Here is a 20,071-nt window from a genome sequence, read left to right as displayed (position 1 = left end):
AAATAATACACTACATCCTTTCTTTTCCATTTCATAAAAAATAAGTAGACATGGTATGATTGCTAAAAAGACCAAAGGATTTAAACTACAGGTCACCATTACATTTACAATACTTGCAAACAGTTTTATGTCTGCTAGTTTTCAATATTTGTAACACACATAAAATATTTATTTTGTAAAAAAAAATAGAGATGACTCCATCACCTATTCAAGGATGACAACCCAAAGCAATATATAAAAAAAAAATTGTAGAGGTAATATCAAAGACATAGAAGTCAAATTTGTTGACACTGCAGAAAAGCTCTCAAACTGTTTCCCCAAATTTGGGATCTCAGTTTTAAAATCAGTCTTCAAAAGGACAGTGATCAAATCTCCCACTTTCACAGAAATATTTGAAATTATTTCACTGTAAATAGTTGTTTGTTCTGTACAAACTGACAACTTATTTTCAGAACATTGTTTGTTTATATAATAAAGTGTTTAAAAGCTAGCTAACACATTGTTTATGCTGACTTATTCAAAAAATTCATTATTTTAATGTTAATTGTCAGTATATCTTAACATTATAATTCAAATAAAAAAGTAAATTTAAAGTAAAATAAAAGAATAACAAGAGTGCACACGCTGAAATGTCTCGCCTTCTTTACTAATCATTGATATTATGTTGATAGTCCTAAATATAAAGCTTTATTACAACTGTCACATAAACTTAACATTAACCAAGTAAACTAAACATTGACCAATGAACCATGAAAATGAGGTCAAGGTCAGATGAACCATGCTAGGAGGCATGTACAGCTAACAATTCTTCCATACAACAAATATAGTTGACCTATTGCTTATAGTTTAAGAAAAACAGACCAAAACACAAAAACTTAACACTGAGCAATGAACCTTGAAAATGAGGTCAAGGTAAAAAAAAACCTGCGTGACTGACAAATAGATCATAAAATATTTCCATACACCAAATATAGTTGAACTATTGCATATAGTATTAGAAAAAAAGACAAAATCTCAAAAACTTAACTTTGACCACTGAACCATGAAATTGAGGTCAAGGTCAGATGACACCTGCCAGCTAGACATGTACACCTAACAATCATTCCATACACCAAATATAGTAGACTATTGCATACAGTATAAAAATAAAATGCTCCGCAAGGCGCAGCTTGATACGACCGCAGAGGTCGAACCCTGAACAGTTGGGGGAAGTATGGACACAACATTCAAGCTTGATACAGCTTTGGATTTGGATTGTGATTAAATATTTGACACAGCATAGGTTTCTAACACAGATTGAATGTGGTCTAAGAACTTAAAAATTTTAAATTGGACATTCACCTATTATGGTCCAATATCCAAAATCTAAATACATGGTTAGATTCAGCATATCAAAGAACCCCAAGAATTCAATTTTTGATGAAATCAAACAAAGTTTAATTTTGGACCCTTTTGACCTCAATGTGGACAAAGTTGATAACGGGGCCCAAAAATCAAAAATCTAAATACATGGTTAGATTCAGCATATCAAAGAACCCCATATATTCAATTTTTGTTGAAATCAAACAAAGTTAAATTTTGGACCCCGATTTGGACCAACTTGAAAACTGGGCCCATAATCAAAAATCTAAATACATGTTTAGATTCAGCATATCAAAGAACCCTAAGAATTCAATTTTTGTTAAAATCAAACTAAGTTTAATTTTGGACCCTTTGGACCTTAATGTAGACCAATTTGAAAACGGAACCAAAAATTAAGAATCTAAATACACGGTTAGATTCGGCATATCAAAGAACCCCAATAATTCAATTTTTGATGAAATCAAACAAAGTTTAATTTTGGACCCTTTTGAACTCAATGTGGACAAAGTTGATAACGGGGCCCAAAAATCAAAAATCTAAATACATGGTTAGATTCAGCATATCAAAGAACCCCATATATTCAATTTTTGTTGAAATCAAACAAAGTTTAATTTTGGACCCCGATTTGGACCAACTTGAAAACTGGGCCCATAATCAAAAATCTAAATACATGTTTAGATTCAGCATATCAAAGAACCCCAATAATTCAATTTTTGATGAAATCAAACAAAGTTTAATTTTGGATCCTTTGGACCTCAATGTGGACCAATTTAAAAACGGGGCCCAAAATCCAAAAACTAAATACACGGTTAGATTCAGCATATTAAAGAACCCCATGAAATCAAGAATAAAACCCCATTGAAATTGGTCAAGAAATAAGCAATTTATAGGAAGTATCTTCTTTTGCACAATCCTGTGCTATTAAATATTTCTTGCTATTGCGCAATACTGTACAATTGACAATTTCTTGCTATTGCGCAATATTGTGCTATTGGATATTTCTTGCTATTGCGCAATACTGTGCAATTGAAGATTTCTTGCTATTGAGCAATACTGTGCAATTGAAGATTTCTTGCTATTGTGCAATACTGTGCAATTGAAAATTTCTTGCTATTGCACAATACTTATTATATAATAATTTACACATCCTGTTTGGTGTGTATCTCCTACCATATCATTATTATTTGATTTTAAATATAAATCAGAAATAACCAACTTAAAATGGAAAATTTTAAAAGAAACAAAAAAGGAAAAAAAGAAAAAAAGGAAAAAAAAATAAATCCCCCCCCCAAAATTTTTTGAACCCCCATTATGATTCATCACCCCCAAACTCAATCCCAGCCTTCCCTTTGTGGTATGGTACCTTGCAGTACAATTTCAGAGAGATCCATACACTTGAACACAAGTTATTGTCTGGAAACTAGAAAAAAATGTGTTTTTTGGCCCCTTTTTGGCCCCAAATTCCTAAACGTTTAGGGCAATTACCCCCAAACTCAAACCCAGCTTTCCCTTTGTGATATGGAACCTTGTAGTACAATTTCAGAAAGATCCATACACTTACACACAAGTTATTGTCATGAAACTAGAAAAATGCTTGTTTTTTGCCCCTTTTTTGGCCCCTAATTCCTAAAATTTGGAGGCAATTACCCCCAAAATCAATCCCAGCATTCCTTTAGTGATATGGAACCTTGTGGTACAATGTCAGAGAGATCCATACACTAACACACAAGTTATGTCTGGAAGTTACAAAAATGCTTATTTTTGGCCCCTTTTTGGCCCCTAATTCCTTTACTGTTATTACCATAACCCCCAAAATCAATCCCAACCTTCCTTTTGTGGTATTGAACCTTGTGGTAAAATTTCATAAAGATCCATTCACTTAAACTAAAGTTAGAGTGCGAAAACCAAGTGTCTTCGGACGACGCCGGACGACGACGACGACGAAGCCAACGTCATACCAATATACGACCACAAAAATTTTTTTGCGGTCGTATAAAAACCAGACCAAAACACAAAAACTTAACTATAACCACTGAACCATGAAAATGAGGTCAAGGTCAGATGACACCTGCCAGTTGGACATGTACACCTTACAGTCCTTCCATACACCAAATATACTAGACCTATTGCTTATAGAATCTGAGATATGGACTTGACCACCAAAACTTAACCTTGTTAATCCATGAAATGAGGTCGAGGTCAAGTGAAAACTGTCTGACGGGCATGAGGAATTGCAAGGTACGCACATACCAAGTATAGTTATCCTATTACTTATAATAAGAGAGAATTGAACATTACAAAAAATCTTAACTTTTTTTTCAAGTAGTCACTGAACCATGAAAATGAGGTCAAGGACATTGGACATGTGACTGACGGAAACTTCGTAACATGAGGCATCCATATACAAAGTATGAAGCATCCAGACCTTCCACCTTCTAAAATATAAAGATTTTAAGAAGTTAGCTAACACAGCCGCCGTAGCAGCCGGATCACTATCCCTATGTCGAGCTTTCTGCGACAAAAGTCGCAGGCTCGACAATAAAAAACAATATGAAAAAAGTTCTATGCCAATATAAAAGTCCTTAGATCATGAAATGTAGATCTTCTTCTTCTTTTACATAAGATGTTTAAAAAGTTGATACCCATGCAATGATGAGCTGGAACTAAAATCTTATAAAAAGTTATAAAATCATTTGATGCCCATATCAATATGCACAATGCACATTGAGATAAGTATATAAAGTGTATCTGTTAACACATCAGAAGACTTTCTTTTCAATTCATCAAGTAAGAACTGAGAGAAACTAAATTATACCCTAACTATAGTAAAAGGAGATGTAGCGTGAATATTCATGTAATTCAGCAACCCAACAATATAAAAATAAATTACAAAATGACAAATATGGGCTACTGCTAAAAATTAGATCTGATATGAAAATAGCAATATTTAGATAATCGAGACAATAACCAAAAGATCAAAAGTTAAAAAAGAAAAAAAGAAAAGAATGCAATAATGATAACTTCATCAGCCAACAGGAAATAATTTTGTTCAATGGAGTTATCTTCCTTTGTATAGAAACACTGAAATAGAAATTTAATAATTCAAGATAGAGAGCATGGAGTTCATTAGAGGCGAAAAGTTTATTACATGATATAATAAAATAACAAAACTTCAGTAATATAAGTCAGTGCCCATAAACTAATTACACTTCAGCATTATGTAATCAAACATAAAATAAATATAAACCAAATTCGTTAAGATTTAATTAAGATATAATGAAACAAATAATATTTAGCTGCAGTTATGCTAACTTTTCATAATGAGACTGTAATTCATCATCAGTATTATCAGAAAATATCAAAATTGCATGGCATAGAGTCAGAATTAGCTGTGCCCAGCACAGTCACTGCATTTATTGTATTGATGAGGCTGAAAGATCGGCCAACAATCTATCCGCGTCAAAAGTTATTACTCCTCAAAGACCTGTTGTGCAAATTCTGATTAATCTTAATTCTGATCTAATTTCTACACTGTTCTATTCAAAATAACAAAGTTCCAAATCAGGCAGATATCTTCCCTACTAATTGCAAATTACTTATCACTGTCACTTTTGTATTTTCTCTATGATGAAACCCAGAGCATAGTTCTTTAAGGCCAAATTGAGAATGATTTCCAGTCAGAAATATGTCATTGATTCTGTGTAATTTTCTCCGACATTGCATTAATAGCCATTTATCTATACCATTGCGACAGGACTCCCTAAGTGGATATTTAGAGCAAAAATTAATGTTTGCTTCTAATGCAAAAATAATTCAATGTCCTATTCTTCGTAGTGTAAACGTTCCAACAAATTTTCGAAACTCTCTTCTTGTCTGAGACAATTAATATTTGTTTAGATAGAAACTTTGTCATGAAAGCAGACTTTTGATTTAAAATGGTTATCTATTATGTGACTAGGCAGTTTAATATCAATATGAAATCAACACTTCCCACTTTCAGACAGTCCATTAAAACATGTATACACAGATTTGTCTCATCAATTTTGACCGTGATATATTCCCTTGTCAAATACGGAATAACTTTCTAAACCCAATGACAATAGTGATGACAAAATAAAGTCATTTTTGCAGTTAAGAAATATGATTACTTGACCTTTGATCAAATTTTTAATGAACTTTTTGGCATATGATTTCTTAAGAAAAGAATCACATGTTTGTATTTAAATATTTCATCTCTTAGAAAATGAGTTTGAAGACAATAAAAAGAAGAATATTGGTATATTAATTTTATCACACTAATGTCTTAGAGACAATTCTACATAAATCATTTCCATATTTCATGAAAAAAAAAACTATATCATATTTAAAGTGCATTCAACCCTTCCTGCATGCATGTGTTGCAAGTAGAAGAATCTTTATTTCTTTATACATGTTGTTGTACAAAAGTACATAAACTTCCATACACTGTAATTAAGCCTATAAATTTTCAAGGTAGGCAATTTTTACAGTCTATTTAGTCAAAGCATGATTGAGATATTTATTTTTCAATATATAAAACATAGAATAATTCAAAAAGATGACAGGAAGAAACAAAAATATTGGACAGTACAACAGACCTCACCTACAACAAACACCCAACTCTTGAAAGAAAATAAAACAAAGACAAACAATAAGGAATAATACATGGTCCAGATTGCCTAACTTGGTACAACATGTGGTTCCCACAAATCTCTACCTATATAAAAATAAGGAGATGTGGTATGATTGCCATTGAGACAACAATCCACCAAAATTCAAATGAATTGGATGTAAGCAATTATAGGCAACTATACGGCCTTCAACAATGAGAAAAACCCATACCATATTGTCGGCTATACAACGCCCCGACATGAAAAATATGAAACAATTCAATTGAGAAAACTAACGGCCTAATTTATAACAAAACAATTTACGAAAAACAAATATGGCAGACATGAACCAACGACAACCACTGAACTACAAACTCCTGACTTGGGACAGGCACATAAAGAATGTGGCGGGGTTAAACATGTTTGTGAGCGCTCAACCCTTCCCTAACCTGGGACAGTGGTGTACCAGTACAAGATAAGAACAAACTATAAAAATCAGTTGAAAAAGGCTAACTCATCAGATGGATACAAATAGAAATACATCTAACAAAAACATAGAGTGGACGTGGAGTCGTGGACGGGCACTTATACATCCCCACAACAAAAAGACACTAAGTACAGATCTGAGAGTACTCGCAGTTACTGACCATTAACAACTTATAAAAAAAATCATGTATCTAAGACTAAAATATCAATCAGTACACATCCAACATCCAATGGATTTAATGTAAAGATGTCATTAACAGTCAGAGAAAAACATGACCTTGTGCAATGCATATCTAGACCTAATAATAAACTGCACATTCCAGATAGCAACAGGATGACCAGTGAGTTGGAGAGGGAATACATCATGGCACAAACATTGAACAAAATTTGAACAAACAACTTAAAAATCCTTCATGTACCAGACTTATTTATTAAACTTAATACTATGAGTTAAAAAAGCAACAACAAAAAAATCATGAAAAAAAAAGATTTGAGGGAAAGCAGCAACAAAACAAGATTCAGTTAAAAGATGGAACTTTTTTTTTTTTTGGTGGCAATACAAAAATTCCTGTTAAGATAAAATAAACAGCTGCGCCATAAGCGCATGATACGCCTTTCGCTTTTTCAATAGATATAAACCAGTCACCAAAGTTTCATGAGAACTGCTCAAAGCATTTTTGAGTAATGGTTTGAAAACTGGAAAATCACCCTTTTTTAATGAATAAAACCCCAAAACTCGGAAACGTAAAATCTAAAATTTAAAAAAAATCGAAAGGGAGCTCACATTAATAGATATAAACAATTCACCAAAGTTTCATGAAAACTGCTCAAAGCATTTTTGAATTATTGCCGGAATACTGGAAAATCCCCCTTATTAATGAATAAAACCCATAACTCGGAAAAGTAAAATCTAAAATTTATAAAAATCGAAAGGGAGCTCACATCAATAGATATAAACAATTCACCAAAGTTTCATGAAAACTGCTCTAAGCATTTTTGAGTTATTGCCAGAATACTGGAAAATCCCCCTTTTTTAATGAATAAAACCCCATAACTCGGAAAAGTAAAATCTAAAATTTATAAAAATCAAAAGGGAGCTCACGTCAATAGATATAAACAATTCACCAAAGTTTCATGCAAATTGGTTAAACCGTTTATGAGTTATTGTCCGACATGTTGACGACGGACAACTTTATACCATAATATGTCCCATAAACAGGCGTATAAAAAAAAGATTTATAAACCATATACAGTAAACATAGCTTTACATACTTCAACAACATGATAATTGTAAATGAGTCAAAGTAAAAATAAAAATAAACAACAGCCATTCATACCATTGGTATTCTACAGCAGAAGCAATACACTGAACACTTAAGTATGTAAAGACAAGAAACATTTGTTACAAACAGAGGTTCCCAACATATCACATTTTGCTAGAAACTCATAACTACTCAGAAATGGTGGTGGACATTGTGAATGGTGATTGGTGAATAGGATAATATCATGCAGAAAAGACATCCAATTAAGATTCAAATGATACCTTTTCACTAAGGATCATAAGAAGCATGTATGTTGGGCCATAGCATTTTCACAATTTTAATGTCTTAAACCCACATGTTTTAACTATTGACTTTTAACAAACAAAAAAATAATGGATTATTAGGGGTCATGACGCTCTGACTTTAATAGCCAAACTTCAATCCCTCCCTGGCTACTGGTGTTACATCAATCATGATATTCGTTCTTTTCAATTTTCTTAAATGTTACAGACCTCTAGTTATATTTAACCAACAAAGTTATTAAAGAGGAGGGGAAGGATGCACATGAAGTACAAATTCAATATATTTAAAACAAGAATGTGTCCATAGTATATGGATGCCCCACTCGCACTATCATTTTCTATGTTCAGTGGACCGTGAAATTGGGGTCACATTAAAATTAGAAAGATCATATATTAGGGAACATGTGTACCAAGTTTCAAGTTGATTGGACTTCAACTTCATCAAAAACTACCTTGACCAAAAACTTTAACCTGAAGCGGCACAGATGGACGGAAGAACGAATGAACAGATGCACAGACCGAAAAACATAATGCCCCTCTATTATTGTAGGTGGGGCATAAAAACATTTGTATTGCTGTTTTCATCCTGACACAAGCAAAAATGTTTATGCATCTATTTTCATAACATAGGGACCCATTTCAACCATATAAGGAAGAAATTGAGTTGTGAATCTCTTTGATTTGATTGATTGATGAACATCTAGTGGTAAACATTTCATGCATATTTAGGACGAGAAAAAATTAACAATAAATAGGTAGGTCCTGTAATAAAGGTCGTCAATAAAGATTGGGAAATTTTGAATGCCACCTGAAAATGAGGGTATATTTGATAGGGACAGAATTGCCTAGCAAAAGACCCATTAAAGAGTTGTTGCAAGGGTTCTCAACATGCAGAGAGAGTGGCACTCTCTCTAGAAGAGAAAAGAGATTTCACATCCCCATTTTGAGCGTACTTAGTTGCGTATTTATACATCCCACAAAGACAAACGGACACACCACTTTGGCAAAGGTTTTGCTGCCATTCAGAAGACCAAAGTGACTATATTTCCATTCCCCAGTAACCCTTGGGAACTTGAAACTCCTTGTATCTTTTGTTTCTGACTCCATTTAAAATTAATTTCACATAAAATAAATACCAAAAGCCTACAAAAATAATGACATAAAGGCAAAAACCATTTGGAGATGGAATTATTTCATTTTTCTGATTGGTAGGGCCCTAAATGGCACAGCTCACAATTATCAAAATTGTTTTCGATGACCTTTATGTTAGTTTTAATGAAGTAAACGAAGAAAATATTACCTAATATAGCAATTTATCATTGTCTCTCATGCTTGTCAGATTCTTAATTCACTTCTACATCAAAATAGATCTGATGTAATTAAAACACATGATCGACAAGCCATCTTAAAGATGTATTTGCTAAATATAAGAAATATTAAGCAGAACCATTAAAGGCAATTTCTCTGATTTCTTTTAATATTACCGTGATTGGGTTGGCAATCCATTACCAAATGATAAATGCAACGTACAGAATTAAATACTTTCATTAACAGAATGAGTTTGAGGATTGTAATATTCATTTACAAATTCATAAGAGAAATGCCAAAAATGCATCACGTATGAATAATTTTGATCAAGTTACTGATGAACTAATATAAAAAATTTGATATGCAAATGCCAAATTCTTCTACTGATTAAACAATAAATTTCAAGAAGCTTAGTTGAGAGAGCTCTGATTCTATTGTCATGATAGTAAACAAATTTATCCAAACACTTATTTTGATGAGTTTTTGAAATTACTGAACTGCAGACCATGATTGAATCATTTTGTCCTTTTATTTTGAGAAGTCATGGGAACACTTAATGTATAATGGCTGGCAAGTTTGTTCCAGAAAACAAAAGCTACAGGTCCTTAACGACAAATTGCTAACAAATTTGGTACTAATTCAATTTCTCTGCAAATTTATTAAAGCAAAGTCATGAAAAAATTCCTTTTCCAGAAATTTACAATTCCTACCTAATTCTTGTCTTGAACTATGGCATGAAACTTTCCTACTACTCTCTCAGTTGCAGACACTATATTTGTTGTTTACTCCCTTGTTCATATGGACTATCTTTTGGGAAGGGATATAAGGTCAATGTTCACAAGAAAACATTTCTAAAACATACTTGGTAAACGCCATATGTCAAAGGACCAATACTTGAATTGCTGTTTTTAATCTTGACATTTACCATGATCTTTGATGAAAAATATTGGATTTAAATAGCCTGTGCTGCTCATCTTAATATATGTGCATCTTCATCAATGACCACTCTCACACATTGTGGACCAGAATTAAATTCATGACTAAAATCTCTGTTTTGTCGATCATGTATTGCTGATCCTTTTTCTTTATACAGTTTATCTATATCAATTATAGTTTTTGCACAAACATTGGTAAAAATTGTCAATAAAAGGCAATAAGGCCACACCTAAAAATATTTTGGTTTGCCCAAACCCTACCCAAAGGTAGAGACAGTGGGTAGGTAGGTAGGCATTTTCTTCTTTTTTTCGGTAAAGAGAAATTGGAGTGTCAGATTTTGTTTAGTCTTCATGCCTATCTGATTAAAATAAAAACTTTTTCACATCAAGACAATAAAAGATTTTGAGTAGGCATATATTTTGTGGGTAGGTAGGGTTAGGGCAAACAAACATATTCTTTTTTATGGCCTAACTCCTACAAGAAATCAACTGACTAAATAGAAGATCTTGTCTTGCTGGTCATTTTTTCTAGTTAAATTTTTTCTCTATCTATTATAGATAACATAATACTGTAAATTCAGAAACTATTGCTTGCATTTATTATTGTGATTTTTCCAGAATGGACAAAAATGAGAGATTAATTATTGCAATTTGTGGAACAAAGCTGCATACAGATATATCTGTCAGATATCATAATGCGAATTCTTATTATTGCGATACCCACCCTGTCGCATTATTCGCAATAATAAAAACCTCACAATAATTTCTGAATTTACACTAACCTGGATTTATTTATTTTCTTGAAAACAAATTTTCGTAGATTGAGGAAAAGTTGTATTTTTGTGGATTCACCAAAGTCTGTATAGAAGCCTTTAGAAAATGGGTATTTCGTTGAACATTTAAATTTGTGTTTTACCTTTACATTTGTGTACCAATAAAACCAAGGAAATTTGGTATCCCACTAATAATAAACTTGTAATTTTGATAATGCAAATGTTGAAACTAAAATAGCAATACTTTAACATGTAAGTTATGCAAATATTCGAAGTCAATGAACTGAAGGTTCACAAACATTAACTTGAAAACTATGTAAAAGTTTCAAAGTCAATGAACCATGATGAGGGGTGGGGCTATAATAATCTCCATGGAAACGAGACTTGCAAATGCCAATAAATTTGCATACCAAATATCATTGACTTTAAACATTAGTTCATCTTAAACTGATCTAATTTCAAACTAATACATGCAAACTTAGCAAAAGTTTCAAAGTCAATAGACCATGACTGAGGGGGCGGGGCCACACATTCTCCATGGAAATGAGATGTGCTAATGCTTATACAACTGCATACCAATTACCATTGGCTTACACTTATGGTTCCCCTTGAACTGACCTAATCACAAACTAATACATGTAAACTAGGCAAAAGTTTCAAAGTCAATAGACCATGACTGAGGTGGCGGTGTCAAATAATCTCCATTGAAATGAGATGTGCAAATGCTAATACAACTGTATACCAAATATCATTGACCTACCACTAGTGGTTCAGCATAAACTAGACCTAATCACAAACTAATACATTGTTGATGCCGCCGCCAGAAACAGTATACCTATGTCTCGCTTTTTGACTCCGTCAAGGCAAGACAAAAATGAATCCACAGTGATAATTAAAAATACAATAAAATGCTTCGCCGAGTGCAGCCTGATACGACCGCAGAGGTCGAACCCTGAACAGTTGATATTGTCTGAATTTGGATTGTGATCAAATTTTTGACATAATATAGGTTTCTGACACAAAATAAATGTGGTCAAAGATCTTAAAAATTTGAAATGGGACATTTAGTTAACCTAGTATGGTCTGATATCCAAAATCTAACAACATGGTTAGATTCAGCATATAAAAAAAACACCAAAAATTTAATTTTAGTTGAAATCAAACAAAGTTTAATTTTGGACCCTTCAAACCTTAATATGGACTAATTTGAAAACAGGGCCAAAAATAAAAAATCTAAATGCACAATAAGATTTCATATCATAGAGCTGCAATAATTCAGTTTTTGATGAAATCAAACAAAGTTTAATTTTGGATCCTTTGGACTTCAATGTAGTCCAATTGAAAAAATTGGGCCCAATATCCAACATCATAATACAAGGTAAGAACCCACAAAAATTAAATTAAAGACTTAATTTAATCTCATTGAAATTGGTTAAAAGATTTGTATTTATTTTCAATTGAAGATTTCTTGCTATTGCGCAATACTCTGCTGTTGCACAATGTTATATATAATAATTTACACACCCTGTTTGGTGTGTATCTCCTGCCATATCAGTAATTGTTGCTTTTATATATAAATCAGAAATAATCAATGTAAAAATGGAAAATTTTGGGGGGAAAAAAAACCCCAAAAATTATGAAAAAAAAAATTCCCTCCAAAAAGAAGTACAATTTCAGAGAGATCTATACACTTAAACACAAGTTATTGTCTGGAAACTAGAAAAATGCTTGTTTTTTGTTTTTGCCCCTAATTCCTGAACATTTGGGGCAATTACCCCCAATCTCAATCCCAGCTTTTCCTTTGTGATATGGAACCTTGTGGTACAATTTCAGAGAGATCCATACACTTACACACAAGTTATTGTCTGGAAACTACAAAAATGCTTGTTTTTGGCCCCTAATTCCTAAACTGTTGGTACCATAACCCCCAAAATCAATCCCAACCTTCCTTTTGTGGTATTGAACCTTCGGGTAAAATTTCATAGAGATCCATTCACTTAAACTAAAGTTATTGCCCGGAAACCAAACAGACGACGACGACATGATAGCATTATACGAACGCAAATTTTTTGCAGTCAAAAAAAAAAAAGATTAATATGGTCATTTAATGGCAAAAACTATATGGAGTTATCTGAAATTTTTTGACAAAATTGACGGTAGGTAGACCTTCTAAACATTTCTGCCAATGTTACATTTTCTCTATCTGTAACAGTTTTCAAGACAATAGACAAATCACACATTTTACCCCTATGTTCTATTTTAAACCATGTTGGTCAGCAAACAGGATCAAAGTACACATTTTCTAAACTAGATACCCAATGATAAATGTGAACAAGTTTGCTTCCAATTGGCCCAGTAGTTTCTGAGGAGAAGACTCAAGATTTTTGTAAAGTTAAGGGATGATGGTGGATGACAGAGGGTCGTAATGGGGGTACCTTCATGACGAATAAAGGTAATTTTTGGTGCATGACAATAAAATGCACACTTTCTTTTAGACGATAAAAACTTGACTGATTTTGATGAATCACGTTAAATTTTTTCCTAAAAATAACTATAACGATAATTATTTGAGACCTCTGACGAAACACAATAAGGATATTTTGATGAATCATGGTAAAATTTTAAACAATTTGATGCTAACGGTAGCCGAAAATGGCCGTTTGACGCCTGACAGTAAAGGGCATCCCTACCCTCATGACAGACAACTAATACCAAGTGATGACAATAACTTACACTGGTCTTTTGGGTAAAAATTATTCCGTAAAGTTAGACAGCTTTTATCTTTAATGCAGTCATTAGGGACTTTATTTTTGGTGCTATTTTTAGCTATCCTCACCACATTCTATCCTCTGGATTTTTTTTTTATCATGTAACCAATTAGCTATCAGGTAAATCCAGGAAAACTCTTTCTTATACACACTTATTTCCCTAAGTAATTTAAAGCAGACTAGATTCCAGTACCAATGAGTAATGCAAGAGGTTCAAATATGAGTATCAAATAGGTTTGAAACAGAGAGTATAATGACCTCAGGAGCTCCCTCATTTTCCAAATCATATACCACCCTTGTAGTTATTTATTTGCCTCATATGTGCCAATAAAATGCTCCGCAGGGCGCAGCTTGATACGACCGCAGAGTTCGAACCCTGAACAGTTGGGGCAAGTATGGACACAACATTCAAGCTTGATACAGCTCTGAATTTGGATTGTGATTAAATATTTGACACAGCATAGGTTTCTGACACAGAATGAATGTGGTCTAAGAACTAAAAAAATTTTAAATTGGACATTCACCTATTATGGTCCAATATCCAAAATCTAAATACATGGTTAGATTCAGCATATCAAAGAACCCTAAGAATTCAATTTTTGATGAAATCAAACAAAGTTTAATTTTGGACCCTTTTGACCTCAATGTAGACAAAGTTGATAACGGGGCCCAAAAATCAAAAATCTAAATACATGGTTAGATTCAGCATATCAAAGAACCCCATATATTCAATTTTTGTTGAAATCAAACAAAGTTTAATTTTGGACCCCGATTTGGACCAACTTGAAAACTGGGCCCATAATCAAAAATCTAAATACATGTTTAGATTCAGCATATCAAAGAACCCTAAAAATTAAATTTTTGTTAAAATCAAACTAAGTTTAATTTTGGACCCTTTGGACCTTAATGTAGACCAATTTGAAAACGAAACCAAAAATTAAGAATCTAAATACACGGTTAGATTCGGCATATCAAAGAACCCCAATAATTCAATTTTTGATGAAATCAAACAAAGTTAAATTTTGGACCCTTTGGACCTCAATGTGGACCAATTTAAAAACGGGGCCCAAAATCCAAAAACTTAGTACACGGTTAGATTCAGCATATTAAAGAACTCCAAGAATTCAAGAATAAAACCCCATTGAAATTGATCAAGAAATAAGCAATTTATACGTAGTATCTTCTTTTGCACAATACTGTGCAATTGAATATTTCTTGCTATTGCACAATACTGTACAATTGACAATTTCTTGCTATTGGATATTTCTTGCTATTGCGCAATACTGTGCAATTGAAGATTTCTTGTTATTGCGCAATACTGTGCAATTGAAGATTTCTTGCTATTGTGCAATACTGTGCAATTGAAAATTTCTTGCTATTGCACAATAATTATTATATAATAATTTACACATCCTGTTTGGTGTGTATCTCCTACCATATCATTATTATTTGCTTTTAAATATAAATCAGAAATAACCAACTTAAAATGGAAATAAAATGCTTCGCTGAGGCGCAGCTTGATACGACCGCAGAGGTCGAATCCTGAACAGTTGGGGCAAATATGGACACAACATTCAAGCTTGATACAGCTCTGAATTTGGATTGTTATTAAATATTTGACACAGCATAGGTTTCTGACACAGAAAGAATGTGGTCTAAGAACTTGAATTTTTTTAATTTACCTATTATGGTCCAATGTCCAAAATCAAAATACATGGTTAGATTCAGCATATCAAAGAACCCCATATATTCAATTTTTGTTGAAATCAAACAAAGTTTAATTTTGGACCCCAACTTGGACCAACTTGAAAACTGGGCCCATAATCAAAAATCTAAACACATGTTTAGATTCAGCATATCAAAGAACCCCAAGAATTCAATTTTTGCTAAAATCAAACTAAGTTTAATTTTGGACCCTTTGGACCTTTATGTAGACCAATTTAAAAAACGGGACTTAAAATTAAAAATCTAAATACACGGTTAGATTTGGAATATCAAAGAACCCCAATAATTCAATTTTTGATGAAATCAAACAAAGTTTAATTTTGGACCCTTTTGACCTCAATATGAACCAATTTGAAAGCGGGGCCTACAAATAGAAAATCTAAATACATGGTTAGATTTAGCATATCAAAGAACCCCATATATTCAATTTTTGTTGAAATCAAACTAAGTTTAATTTTGGACCCCAACTTAGACCAACTTGAAAACTGGGCCCATAATCAAAAATCTAAACACATGTTTAGATTCAGCATATCAAAGAACCCCAAGAATTCAATTTTTGTTAAAATCAAACTAAGTTTAATTTTGGACCCTTTGGACCTAAATGAAGACCAATTTAAAAAACGGGACCCAAAACTAAAAATCTAAAAACACGGTTAGATTTGGCATATCAAAGAACCCCAATAATTCAATTTTTGATGAAATCAAACAAAGTATAATTTTGGACCCTTTTGACCTCAATATGAACCAATTTGAAAGCAGGGCCTACAAATAGAAAATCTAAATACATGGTTAGATTTAGCATATCAAAGAACCTCATATATTCAATTTTTGTTGAAATCAAACAAAGTTTAATTTTGGACCCCAATTTGGACCAACTTGAAAACTGGGCCCATAATCAAAAATCTAAATACATGTTTAGATTCAGCATATCAAAGAACCCCATATATTCAATTTTTGTTGAAATCAAACAAAGTTTAAATACTGGACCCTATCTTGGACCAACTTGAAAACTGGGCCCATAATCAAAAATCTAAACACATGTTTAGATTCAGCATATCAAAGAACCCCAAGAATTCAATTTTTGTTAAAATCAAACTAAGTTTCATTTTGGACCCTTTGGACCTTAATGTAGACCAATTTAAAAAACAGGACCCAAAATTAAAAATCTAAATACACGGTTAGATTTGGAATATCAAAGAACCCCAATAATTCAATTTTTGATGAAATATCAAACAAAGTTTAATTTTGGACCCTTTTGACCTCAATATGAACCAATTTGATAACGGGGTCCACAAATAAAAAATCTAAATACATGGTTAGATTCAGCATATCAAAGAACCCCATATATTCAATTTTTGTTGAAATCAAACAAAGTTTAATTTTGGACCCCGATTTGGACCAACTTGAAAACTGGGCCCATAATCAAAAATCTAAAGGTGTAATACCACCATTGATTTTCCCCTATTAGTCTTTGTTAAATTTGCACTTTTCAAAAAATTGTGCAGAATTTATCTTTGTTTCAAATAAAGAAATACTTGGCATGAGTAAAGTTTGATCCTGTCCAGTACTATAGAAAAAATTTCACATAACATTTCATTGCATATAAGAAAATAACCATCACTGGAAGTTAACCAATCAAATCTTCCCCCTTTTTTAACCTGTGTACAAGCTTTAGTAACCATGTAACCTCAAGTTTCCAAAATATTCTATAGAAACCCCAAATAAAAAAATAATGGTGCTTTGAAATACCCAAGATATATGTTTATGACCCAGAAATGTTTTACTGCAATGAAATGTAGGATCAATTACCTACAACTGTCAAATTCAAGGGAATATTTTTTTTTGACCTATTTTCGTATGCAACCGGATGTGACGTACTATGATTTGGTGGTATTACACCTAAAGAAGACTTTTTTGTTAAATAAATTGAATGGGACTTTTTTCCTTTGTAATACTGGTTATTTCTAGCATTCCTGTCAAGTTTTGTCATAATCAGTTCAATAGTTTGAGAAAAATCTAGTATAATGTAAGACGACATCTACAGCGATTCGAGCTAAATTTCTTCGAAAAATCCAAACCAAGCCGCATCATGATAGAATATAGTGTGGACCAATAAATGATCAAATATTTATCTCATCTGCCTACAAACAGTTGAAAATGATACAAAAGATGACTTCAGGATGATAAATACTACTAATGGACCTCTTTGTCTTCCTTATAAGGTCTCTTTTGGTCCATTTATACCTCTCATTTCCTCAGAATTTCTACTTTATAGGCCAATAAATAAAAATTTTGGGGTAACTTACACTCATTTATGATAGAAATGTTATAATAAATGATTAAATGAAGTTTTCAAGCTGAATGAACTATCTGTATAAAAGTTTACTGTCTCCAAGGAGGTTTCAATAAGTCCTTACGTAAAACTTAAATTTACGCCGCGTTCCAGAGAGGGACATAAAAAGCTTCTCTTTTGGTGAATAATTTGTTGTTACTGCTTTAAAAATAATTTCATTTACTTAAAACTATATATTTATTAAAGTATTTCTTAGGAAAAATTTTCTAGTATAGCAGAATATAAGAAAAAAGGAGAAAAAGCTCCCCAAAACTCTAAGTATGGCTTATTCTGTCAACTAATATTCATGGTAAAGTCCTATTTCAAGGAAATTTTCTCATAAAATGTGTTTTGGAGACTTAATCCACTCAGAATATTTCATTATTAGTAATATTTCACTTAAATAGCAAGAAATTTTAACACATGAGAGTACTCACAAGGTCAAAGGTGCATGTACAGCTTCCCATATTAGGTGCAATACCACCATTGATTTTCCCCTATTAGTCTTTGTTAAATTTGCACTTTTCAAAAAATTGTGCAGAATTTATCTTTGTTTCAAATAAAGAAATACTTGGCATGAGTAAAGTTTGATCCTGTCCAGTACTATAGAAAAAATTTCACATAACATTTCATTGCATATAAGAAAATAACCATCACTGGAAGTTAACCAATCAAATCTTCCCCCTTTTTTAACCTGTGTACAAGCTTTAGTAACCATGTAACCTCAAGTTTCCAAAATATTCTATAGAAACCCCAAATAAAAAAATAATGGTGCTTTGAAATACCCAAGATATATGTTTATGACCCAGAAATGTTTTACTGCAATGAAATGTAGGATCAATTACCTACAACTGTCAAATTCAAGGGAATATTTTTTTTTGACCTATTTTCGTATGCAACCGGATGTGACGTACTATGATTTGGTGGTATTACACCTAAATACATGTTTAGATTCAGCATATCAAAGAACCCTAAAAATTCAATTTTTGTTAAAATCAAACAAAGTTTAATTTTGGACCCTTTGGACCTTAATGTAGACCAATTTGAAAACTGGACCCAAAATTAAAAATCTAAATACACTGTTAGATTCGGCATAACAAATAAATAAATGTGATCAAAGATTTTACAAATCTAATGCGCCATACTGTGCAATTAAAGACTTCTTGAAATTTTTCAATATTTGAAATCTGAAAAAAAAATTTTTTTGAAGAATAATTCTTTTTAATTTCTGAAATCTGAAATGAGAAAAAATTGACCCCCCACAATTTCTTTTTATCCCCCCCCCCTTTTTTCCCCCAAAAAATTATTTCCCTCAAGATATGGTCATAATCTCAATTCAAATTTCCAATGGAGTTGGCAACCATAATTACCCATTTAAATTTACCATAGTGCTAACTTAATCTATTTTATAATAGAATTAAAAATATAGTGTCAAATCTTTCATATGGATTTTTTTGTAAAAAAAAAAGATGCAACATTTGCAGATATTTTTACTGGTCTTCCTTTATAAATATGCATTTCTTTAAACATAATTTAAAAGCAGTGTAAGGGAAGTAACCAAAACGTTGTATTTGGATTACCTCCCTTACACTGTTTTAAATTATCTTTATTGTTCATTAACCATTACTTTATACATAATTTAAAAGCAGTGTAAGGGAGATAATTTCAATGATGTATTTGATTTATCTCCCTTACACTGCTTTAAATTATGTTTTGTACTAAAGTATTTGTCCATTAACCAGGACAACCCTGTTTTTCCCCCTTTTTTGCCCCTAATTCCTAAACGGTTTGAGCCATAACCCCCCAAAGCAAATCCTAACCATCCCTTTGTGGAATGGAAACTTGTAGTATAATTTCAGAGAGATCCATACACCGTTCCACAGTTATTGTCTGGAAACTAGAAAATGCTTATTTTTGGCCCCTTTTTGGCCCCTAATTCCTTAACTGTTGGTACCATAACCCCCAAAATCAATCCCAACCTTCCTTTTGTGGTATTTAACCTTATGGTCAAATTTCAAAAAGATCCATTCACTTAAACTAAAGTTAGAGTGCGAAAACCAATGTGTCTTCAGACGACGCCGCCGGACGACGCCAACGTCATACCAATATACGACCACAAAATTTTTTGGCGGTCGTATAAAAAATGGAAAATTTTAAAAGAAAAAAAAAAATGAAAAAAAGAAAAAAAAA

At 32.3% G+C, this 20,071-nt stretch overlaps 1 protein-coding gene and 1 long non-coding RNA gene across 14 annotated transcripts in view; both read right to left on the bottom strand.

The window, feature by feature from the left end:
• Positions 1-20,071, bottom strand: part of LOC127701283 (uncharacterized) — a 526,465-nt gene that overhangs the window by 418,142 nt on the left and 88,252 nt on the right. The gene's annotated exons all lie outside the window — the stretch shown is intronic.
• LOC127701373 (uncharacterized) lies at positions 1,146-19,133 on the bottom strand. 2 transcript variants are annotated; one of them, XR_007981985.1, is made up of 3 exons: positions 18,817-19,133; positions 14,349-16,979; positions 1,146-1,341 (listed from the first exon to the last, which is right to left on the bottom strand). It is a non-coding gene; the product is annotated as an uncharacterized LOC127701373 (long non-coding RNA). The 2 variants fall into 2 exon arrangements; XR_007981986.1 differs by having other exon boundaries at positions 14,349-16,452.

This window comes from Mytilus californianus, unplaced genomic scaffold, assembly GCF_021869535.1.
Source record: "Mytilus californianus isolate M0D057914Y unplaced genomic scaffold, xbMytCali1.0.p SCAF_5, whole genome shotgun sequence".
Classification (NCBI taxonomy): Eukaryota; Metazoa; Mollusca; class Bivalvia; order Mytilida; family Mytilidae; genus Mytilus; species Mytilus californianus.
The sequence above is the reverse complement of the archived record's forward strand: the minus strand, read 5'-3'. Positions and strand labels throughout refer to the sequence as shown.